This window comes from Pleurodeles waltl, chromosome 9, assembly GCF_031143425.1.
Source record: "Pleurodeles waltl isolate 20211129_DDA chromosome 9, aPleWal1.hap1.20221129, whole genome shotgun sequence".
Lineage (NCBI taxonomy): Eukaryota > Metazoa > Chordata > Amphibia > Caudata > Salamandridae > Pleurodeles > Pleurodeles waltl.
In genome coordinates, this window is record NC_090448.1 from 1,027,385,080 (window position 1) to 1,027,394,718 (window position 9,639).

General features: G+C 46.8%; 1 long non-coding RNA gene across 1 annotated transcript in view; it reads left to right on the plus strand.

The window, feature by feature from the left end:
• The window catches only part of LOC138258769 (uncharacterized), a 131,483-nt gene extending 122,215 nt beyond the window's left edge, over positions 1-9,268 (plus strand). Inside the window, exon 3 of the long non-coding RNA XR_011198558.1 lies at positions 8,917-9,268. This is a non-coding gene — a long non-coding RNA (uncharacterized lncRNA). The remainder of the gene's footprint in view (positions 1-8,916) is intronic.
• Positions 9,269-9,639: the final 371 nt, after the last annotated feature.

The window sequence follows — 9,639 nt, forward strand, 5'->3', positions numbered from 1 at the left end:
AAAGATAGAGATATAGGTAGATAGGAGGAGGTGGTGAGTGAGGGAGATAGATAGTGAGATAGAGAGATAGGTAGATTGGTAGATAGGAGGAGTGAGGGAGGCAGATAGCGAACGGGGTAGATAGGGGTGATACAGAGGGGGAGGCGAGTGAGGGAGAGAGATGAGACAGGAGCAGGAGGGCAGGCGCGGGGAGAGCAGAAGACAGAGGACGAAGAAGCAGAAGAACAGAAGACAGAAGATGAAGAGCAGAAGAAAGAAGCAGAAGAACAGAAGACAGAAGATGAAGAGCAGAAGACAGAAGACGAAGAAGAGAAGACAGAAGACAGAAGACCACAGAAGAAGGTACAGGAGACGAAGAGCAGAAGACAGAAGACTACAGAAGAAGATAAAGAAGAAGAGGAGCGCAGAAGACAGACAAATACAGATGAAGGTGAAGAAGAGGAGCACAGAAGAGTACAGATGAAGGTGAAGAAGAGGAGCGCAGAAGACAGAAGAATACAGATGAAGAAGGAGAAGAGGGGCGGCGAGCGGCAGAGGAAGGAGCCAAGAAGAGGGACAGAGAAGAAGAGGAACACGCGGGTCGCGGTGCAGAGGAGAGGCTGAGAAGCACACAGATGAAGAGAGAAGACGGGGAGCAGGAGCGAAAGAAGAGTACAGAAGAAGATTACAGAAGAGGAGCGAGGAGGAAGAACAGAGAAGGAGAAAAGAAGCAGGAGAGAGGGTGAGTAGCGCGGGGCAGGGCGAGGGGCTGGGAGGTGGGGGTACTTACTGCGAGGTGGCTGGGCGGTCTCAGGAACCTGGAGGAGCTGGAGGAGCTGCAACGGCAGGGGGAGCGACCTACCCTTGGGTCAAGGGTCGCTACCACTGTCGCGCAGCGGCCGCCATAAGAGGGAGGAGGGGGGGAGGGTTCAGCTGGGGGCGAATGGGAGCTGGGGGACGGGGGCGTGCAGGAGGTGGCGGCGGGAAAGCGGAAGGGAGGGGGGGACAGGTAGAGGGAGAAGAGCTGGGGAGGGGGTTTAAGGGTGGTGGGGGGTGAGTTTTAGGAAGTTTAGGAGTTTAGGGAGAGAGATAGGAGTAAGGTTGGGAAGATAGGAGAGGGGGGTTGTAGAGGTGGGTGAGGGTGAGAGGTAGAGAGAAAGGATAGGAAGATAGGGGTGGTAACGGAGGGGGTGGCGAGTGGGGGGGAAAGATAGAGAAATAGGTAGATAGGAGGAGGTGGTGAGTGAGTGAGGGAGATAGATAGTGAGATAGAGAGATAGGTGGATTGGTAGATAGGAGGAGTGAGGGAGGCAGATAGCAAACGAGGTAGATAGGGGTGATACAGAGGGGGAGTCGAGTGAAGGAGAGAGATGAGACAGGAGCAGGAGGGCAGGCGTGGGGAGAGCAGAAGACGGAGGACGAAGAAGCAGAAGAACAGAAGACAGAAGATGAAGAGCAGAAGAAAGAAGCAGAAGAACAGAAGACAGAAGATGAAGAGCAGAAGACAGAAGACGAAGAAGAGAAGACAGAAGACAGAAGACCACAGAAGAAGGTACAGGAGACGAAGAGCAGAAGACAGAAGACTACAGAAGAAGATAAAGAAGAAGAGAAGCGCAGAAGACAGAGAAATACAGATGAAGGTGAAGAAGAGGAGCACAGAAGAGTACAGATGAAGGTGAAGAAGAGAAGCGCAGAAGACAGAAGAATACAGATGAAGAAGGAGAAGAGGGGCGGCGAGCGGCAGAGGAAGGAGCCAAGAAGAGGGACAGAGAAGAAGAGGCACACGCGGGTCGCGGTGCAGAGGAGAGGCTGAGAAGCACACAGATGAAGAGAGAAGACGGGGAGCAGGAGCGAAAGAAGAGTACAGAAGAAGATTACAGAAGAGGAGTGAGGAGGAAGAACAGAGAAGGAGAAAAGAAGCAGGAGAGAGGGTGAGTAGCACGGGCAGGGCGAGGGGCTGGGAGGTGGGGGGTACTTACTGCGAGGTGGCTGGGCGGTCTCAGGAACCTGGAGGAGCTGGAGGAGCTGCAACGGCAGGGGGAGCGACCTACCCTTGGGTCAACTTGGGGCCCCCTGCATGGCACAGGGTGCAGTGGCCATGCCCTTGAGACACTGGTCCCCTGTGCTGGCCATTGGTGTGGTGGGCATGATTCCTGTCTTTTATATGACAGGAGTCATGTGGTGTGGATGGTTTTGCATCAAAAAATGATGCTAGGCTGGTTAGAGTCATCTTTTCTGACTGAAACCAGCCTAACATAATTTTTTTGGTGCAGAACCCCCTTCTCCCAAATCGTCATCCCCACCCGGCTAATGTCATTTTTTTTTACTCTAGCCCACCCTTTACACTGGCTTGCGCCATTTCATAAATACGACGCCCGGCAGGTGCTCAGGAATGGCGCAAGCAGGTGCTAAACTTTTTGGTGCAAAACTGCATTAGTGCGGTTTTGCACCAAAAAGCATAAATACGCCCAAAAACATAAAAAACGTTATAACTTTATTTAGGTTTACTCTGTGGCCATAGCCATGAGTCAAGGCCTGGCTGCAGTAGTGTCCTGCTAGGCACATTCTAGTTATTGTCCTTCAGCCACTCGTTGACAGCTCGACCTTACACCCACCCCATTCTCATCCAATAGAGGCGTCACTTGTCAGGTGATCCTGCAAGTTAAAGAACCTGAGTGCACATGCCAGAGGACAGTTTAGTGTCTACACACACCATGCATGTGTCTTTCTTTATGCTGCATGTGAGCCTATGGCCCACTACACAACAATAACAACTAGGGGTCTGACCCCACACCTGTATGCACTGCTGTGACTTCCAATATGTCACCCCCAGATGAGGGTGAACGTCCTCCCTTCCTTAAGAGGGGAGGAACCATGACCCCAGCACCTCATTGCACCTGCCACTGTCTGCCTGCTGGGAACTCCCCAAAATGGGCAGCACAGCAAAACTGAAAGCAGTGCCACCATCAAGATGGTGATGCACAGCAAGGTATGCCATCGTCTCTGACTGACTTTGGCCCCTACCTGCGGAGGTGCCCGCAAGTTGTCCTGTCCTATCACCATCAGTGATGGTGAGAAGAGAAGGGAGAACTACCCTCCTGATGAGGCCAGGTGCACCCAGAATGCTGCTGTGACCCCAGAAGGTCGAAGAACACATTTAAAAGAATAAGAAGAGCCAAGAGAGATTTGAGAGAGTATGAATGGAGGTAGCGCTGCCGGCTGAACGCCTGTGAAGACTGCAGTGTGATGACTACACAGTGACCGAAGGTGAGGCATAAACCACGGGGGACATCATTCTGTGAATGGGGGGGTAGAACTAATCAGCACAGCATAAGCCCATAAGGGCTCTGTGGAGTTCCCTGAAACCACCTGCTATTATCAAACCTCACTAGTCCATTCCCTCTGCCTCTCGTGCATGCTTTGCCGTCTGCAGCACCCGCAGCATCAGGATGAGTGCTAAGACTATCATGGTCTAAGTGGAGTGGTGGCTGTAATGTCATCTAGTGATCCCTTTTCTGCACTACGTCATGGCCTGTGAATGGTGTGAAGAGACCTGATCAGGACCAACTCTGATAACAGGCAAGGCAAGCTGCTGACCGATCTCAGTGAAAAGTTTGCAGTGCCCGCAAAGCAGCCCCTGCCTTTCATCAGGATAGTCAGCATGCAAGAGCTGCTGTGATCATAGAAAAAGTGAAAGCTCACACTACCCATCACAAAGCATTTTTGATGAGAACCAGCATTGTGAGTCCCTACCTGCCGGTGGCTGAACCCTTCTCGCCTCAGACGGCAGGCCCTAAGGCCATCAAAGCTCCCATCTGATGTTGTATTCTATGTCAGGATCGGAGGCTCCGATTATGCTTTCTCTTTCTTTACTGACTTAAAATAGCAGCCAATCACAAACAAAATAAACAAAAACTAAACATCCCATGATGCTCTACTCAATGTCACATATTCCAATCACCTATCACGACCTCTGTCCATTTATCACCTGACCCTCAATGTCACTTCCTCTATCTTTGCTGCTTCGCAGCAGATAAGTGCATTTTAATATTACTACTCTGATTGTGTGTATTTATGTATATTGTACTTGCATGTTTGTAAAAATTTTGCGTCATGATTTAGCGCGCTTTACTTTTTGTGCGAGTGCGCTCTCGCGCTATTGATTTTCAGCCTTTTTTGACGATTTCTTGACCAAATCTTGTGGAGTGGGAGCGGGAGCGGTCTGCGTGTGCTCCATGCAGTCTTTCCTTCATTTTTATAGCCCTGTGCACGCGCGCGCACGCACCTCGTTCTCGAGCCGATCCTCCGTTTCGTTTTAGGAAGGATCGGCTCGTCGAGTGCTGCGCGCACGTGTCTGGGTTTTCCTAATCCCAGATCTTCAGTGCTCCCTGACGCCCCGTTCCTAGAATTAGAACGTGGGTTGTAAAATTGTTATTAGGCTTCTGCCTAGAGTGCCTTCAGGCAGCTCCCTCCACGTTCTATAGTGGGCACATTCAGTGGTTTGCCTGTTTGGGGTTTTTGCACTCCCCCTGTTATCTGAAAGATATTATTTGAATTTTACAACAATATTAGGTACATTCAAACAGATAATTATACTATTGCCTAAATACTTTCCCCTTCCAATTTCAAAATGGCTCAGTGGAATGATCAGGTCACTGAATATTATACAGAAGAATTGGGGAACCAATTAGAAGTTAATTTAGTGGAAGCCCTTGATACTAGGGTCCAACAATCGGTTAATGATGCTCTTGTGAGAGCTTTAGGTCCCTTCTCAGAGCAAATGTTTGATTATGCACGCTCTTAAGGCTGGGTACAAGGCCAACCCTTCTCAACCGGAAGGTAAAAAGGCAAAAGCAAAAAATTTGGAAGAGCCTAACACTTATATTAGTGGTCTACATGCAGACGCCTTTAATAAACTTCGTAAGAAGCATAGCGGTGAACATAATTACAGTTCGAAAAAGGATGTTTATTTTTCCCCTTCATCCTCAGATAAAGATTCCTCTTCCGAGGATTCGGATGACTAGGAAACTCCAGTTCCTAGTAAGAAAGCTAAAAAAGTAGTTCCGCCCTCTTTTGTATTAGATTTCGATCCCTCAGAAATTATGCATCCCAGAGCTTCCAATTGGGTTCCTCCTCTTGAGTTGGCCCAATATGTGCAGACTAACATCAGAAAAAGTTTTAATAAAGAGGTTCGTTCTCGTTTAAAAGCTGAGTGTCCCAGACTGGAATTAGAGGGTAGGGTCTCTGATGCCCCTGAAATAGACCCAACCATGGTCACAATTATGAAGAAGTTTGCTAAAGATCCAAAAAAAGGATTGGATATATCTTGGCGTAGTTGTCAAGATAAACTGTTGGACCTTTCAGGTCCCCTGACTAAGATTCTTGAGATGGCTTACTTGGCCAAAGAGTCAGGATCCCCTGTGGACACAGACGTCCTTATTGGTTGGGCTCAAAGAGCTGTTTGTCAGCTAGGGAACACTAATTGTGTCATATCTTCTGAACGCAGGAAATCGATATTGATGCGCATCGACCCTAAATGATCTGATTTAGCATCTTCTGAAGCGGGTCCTTCGGCCGAAGGTCTTCTATTTGGATCGTCATTTATTAAAGATCTAGCCAAGTTTTGTTCCACCTTTTCATCACTAGACAAGGCTCAGATGTCTCTTAAAAAAGCCTTTAAACTGGGACTTTTTATCAGGGCCGGTCGTTACGGAGGACGCATGCCCTGCCGAGGAACATTCAACAGTCCCCAGAACTATTACCCCAGAGGCAGAGGTGGTTGGTATGGTGAACAGGACTCCACTTTCTACCCCACTCGCCCTAGAGGAGGGTGCCACCGCTTCCGAAGAGGCCCTCGCAGAGGGCAGCAAGGTGCCATTCAGGACACTAGTTTCACAGGTGAGCATTATTCATTTTTCTCAAGTCACAGTTGGGGGCAGAGCGGCATTGTTCTTAAAACATTTGAGAAAGATCACCGGAGATCCTTGGATTCTCCAAACGGTCATGGGTTTTCACCTAGAGTTTATCAGTAAACCCAAACAGCTCAACCCTCCGCTTCAGATGTGTTTTTCCCTAGAAAATCAAGCTTTTATAGACAAAGAGGTCCAAGCCTTACTAGAAAAAGGTGCTGTAGAGTTTTCCAGCCCTCATCCTTACGGTTTTATCAGCCCTATTTTTGTAGTAGACAAAAAAGGGGGAGGACACCGTCTAGTTTTGAACTTAAAGGATTTTAATCATTGGATCCTATACCGGCATTTCAAGATGGAGGGCATACACATGTTAAGAGATCTTCTACTGGAAGGGGATTCGATGGCCCGACTGGACCTAAAAGATGCTTATCTGTCAATCCCAATTTTTCCTCCCCACAGGAGGTTCCTTCAGTTTCAGTGGAAAGGTCAGTGTCTAGAGTTTCTTGCTCTCCCATTCGGTCTGTCATCAGCCCCTTGGTGCTTCACAAAGCTAATGAGACCTGTGATGGAATGGTTAAGATCCAAGGGTGTCCGGTTGATCATTTATCTGGACGATATTCTACTGATGGCTCAATCTACCCAGGTCCTTCTGTCTCATTTGAACTGGACCATCAGTCTTCTGCAAGATTTAGGCTTCCTTATCAATGTGCAGAAGTCATTGTTGAATCCGACCCAAGTGATAGACTTACTGGGTTTTCGGATAGACTCTGTCAGCTTCTTCTGCCCTCTCAGAAAATTTGCAACATCAAGAGGGAATTGAGGTCTCTTCTGACCAAGCCGACGGTTTCTTTAAGAAACATAGCCAGGGTAGTGGGGTTGTTAGCCTCATCCATTCAGGCGATCTTCCCAGCTCCCTTACATTACAGAGCCCTACAGAGACTCAAGATCAGACATCTACAACAGGGTCTGAGTTACTCAGAACAGATCCCATTGACTGTTGAGGTAAGATCAGAGATTCAATGGTGGCTCCAGCATATGGGAGCCTGGAATGGCAGAGCGATTTTCGGGTCTCACCTAGAGGTGGTGATCGAATCCAATGCCAGCCGTTGGGGTTGGGGAGCACGTTGCAACTCTCTAGTGACAGGAGGCAGATGGTCACAATGGGAACAAACCTTACACATCAATTGCCTGGAACTTCTGGCGGGCTCCTTCGCCATAAAGAGTCTCTCCCCTCAGAAGACAGATTGTTGCATACTTTTACGGATGGACAATGTCTCAGCAGTGAGGTATGTCAACAAATTGGGGGGTGCGAAATCCAGAATTTTGGCAGAGATTGCCAAGGATTTTTGGCATTATTGTCTGACACAACGATTAGTGGTTATTGCGGAGTATCTGCCAGGGGACCAGAACATTGTAGCGGACTGGAATTCCAGGTACCTGACAGACTCAAGCGACTGGAAACTAGATCCAATGATTTTCTCTCAGATAACCAAAGAATGGAGCAGTTGCGATGTGGACGTGTTTGCATCCCGCCTCAATTTTCAGATTTCAAAATTCTTCAGTTGGCGCCCAGACCCTTGTGCAATGAAGACAGATGCGTTTCTCCAAGACTGGTCTCAGTTTCGAGGTTATGCTTTTCCGCCATTTCTGATGATTGCCAGGATGTTGTCTCAGGTCCAGAGACAGAAGACAGAGCTTGTTTTGGTGACACCCTTCTGCAGAGCACAGCCTTGGTTCCCTGTAGTTCTGCATTTAGCTTGTACTTCTCCTCTTCTCATTCCCCCTCATCGGAATCTTCTTCTGAATCCGGAAGGCCTTCAACATTCAATGATTTCGTCAGGAAAACTGACTCTTTTGGCTTGGTTGATTTCAGGTCAAGATGGAGTTCCGCAGGCCTTTCGCAACAAGCTGAGGACTTCATTAAACAGGCCTGGGCCGGTAGTACCCATAAAAGGTATGACTCAGCCTGGCGCAGATGGAATAGTTGGTGTGATGGAAGAGGTGCCAATCCGGTGGAAGCACATATTGAGTTGATCATTAACTTCCTAGCGGAATTAGCTAGTTTTGGCTTAGCATATCGGACGATTAATAATTTTAGATCAGCCGTTTCAGCAGGACATATACCTTTTGAAGGTAAACCTGTAGGAGAACATCCTCTAATTTGTAAATTACTGAGGGGAATTCGTCTGCCTAAACCACCTCAGGCAAAATATTCAATTTTATGGGATGTTAATGTTATTTTAAAATTCCTAGATTCTTGGCCTGCTAATAAAGATTTATCTCGCAAGCAACTTTCAGCAAAATTGACCATGCTTTTGTGTCTCATTTGTTGTAAAAGAGTATCGGATGTCAGAGTGTTAGACTTATCTGGCAGGGTATATTCACCAGATGGGGATACCTTCACGATAACTAGAAGGACTAAAACGAATTACAGGTGGTATCATATCCAATGTACCCTGTCAATTCTAAGTTATGTGTAGTTCATTGTTTAAAGGAATATGAAGCTGTTACAGAAGGGTTTAGGCAGGATGTTAATGGTCAAGTGTTAATTTCCTTGCAAAAAACTTTTAAACCAGTTACATCAGCTACCCTAGCTAGATGGATGAGATGGTTAATGAATGAAGCTGGTATAGATACCAATATTTTTGGAGCTCATTCTGCTAGAGGAGGTATGGCCTCCAAATCCTATGCCCTGGGTTCCCGTATGGAAGACATTATGAGGGCTGCAGATTGGTCTTCAGAAAATACGTTTCGTAAATTTTATCACAAGCCTGTGTTGGATGTAGCATCTGTAGTAATGGAGCAGCTTTAAACTAGCATAAGCGGAGCCTCCGGTAAATTCTATTAAGGACATGGAGGCGAGGATTATCCCACCCATAAGAACTGTTATTATTGAATAAAAAATCTTTAACTGTTAAAATTGATGATTATTATTCCCACCCAATTCAATGCAGTTATATGAATATTAATTTTATTGAAGTTTATTCAATGTACTTTGAATATTACCTACCTGTTTTATTAATTATAGGTTCTGATCAGAAGAATTCCTGAGTTTCACAACTTCATGTAAAGATTTGTGCGTTTGATTTTGCTGGGACTGTTTACCCTTCGAGTTGGAGTCTTCAAGCTCATGTTATCTGGTGGAGGAGGATCTTCCCGATTCCTGGTTTACATTTTGATGTAAGAATTTTCAATTTCAATTTGAACTATATCTGCCTTGACCAAAGAAAGAGGAAGTGACATCGAGGGTCAGGTGATATATGGACAGAGATTGCAATAGGTGATTGGACCATGTGACATTGAGTAGAGCATCATGGGATGTTTAGTTGTTGTTTATTTTGTTTGTGATTGGCTGCTATTTTAAGTCAGTAAAGAAAGAGAAAGCATAATCCTCGCCTCCGTGTCCTTCATAGAATTGAAAATTCTTGACGCGTAAGCTAGAAAAAAATTTATTCTGCTTTGCGGCACTCTAAAGTTCCTTGTAGCTGAGCCTCACATACGTTGTGGTGTGCATCTGCAGCACCACCTAGTGGCTGTTTTCCCGCACCAGTTTAAAGCAAGCATTTCCCGCATAGAAACATCCCACAACACCAAAAATGTTGCTGTGGTCCCGGTAAAAGGTTGCAGTTCCAGGTGATGGGACTAGCAGCAGCAAGGAGCCCCAAGAAGCCCAAAGCTGCCCCAGCCAAGAAAGCTGAAGAGACCACAGAAAGTCAATTCATGAAGCCACAATCTGAGCAAAAAAAACTGC